Here is a 729-nt window from a genome sequence, read left to right on the forward strand (position 1 = left end):
TTAAGTAATTAAATAATTATATTATTATTAATTATTATTAATATTTGTTTTGAATTTATATAATACAATAATTTTTATTGTTGTATTAATATCTAATAATATAAATATTTCTTACACATAATTTTTTTTGAAATGTGGGGACAAATAAATTATTGTAACGAGGGCAATTCTCTACACATATATATACTTATTATTAATCTTTTGAAAATTCAACGGAGGCAATTGCTCCCACACCTCTACACATAAATGATGTAAGAGTCCATCTTTATGTGCTGAGGTGTGGAGGCAATTGTCCCATTGAATTTTCAAAAGATTAATAATAAGTATATATATGTGTAGAGAATTGTCCTCGTTACAATAATTTATTTGTCTCCACACTTCAAAAAGAATTCTGTCTAAGAAATATTTATATTACTAGATATTAATACAACAATAAAAATTATTGTATTATATAAATTCAAAACAAATATTAATAATAACTAATAATAATCTAATGACTGAGGTGTGTTGTCCCATTGAATTTTCAAAAGATTAATAATAAGTATATATATGTGTAGAGAATTGTCCTCGTTACAATAATTTATTTGTCTCCACACTTCAAAAAGAATTCTGTCTAAGAAATATTTATATTACTAGATACTAGATATTCAATAAAAATTATTGTATTATATAAATTCAAAACAAATATTAATAATAACTAATAATAATCTAATGATTTAATTGCCTAAA

The sequence above is a fragment of the Arachis ipaensis genome, chromosome B06 (assembly GCF_000816755.2).
Source record: "Arachis ipaensis cultivar K30076 chromosome B06, Araip1.1, whole genome shotgun sequence".
NCBI lineage: Eukaryota > Viridiplantae > Streptophyta > Magnoliopsida > Fabales > Fabaceae > Arachis > Arachis ipaensis.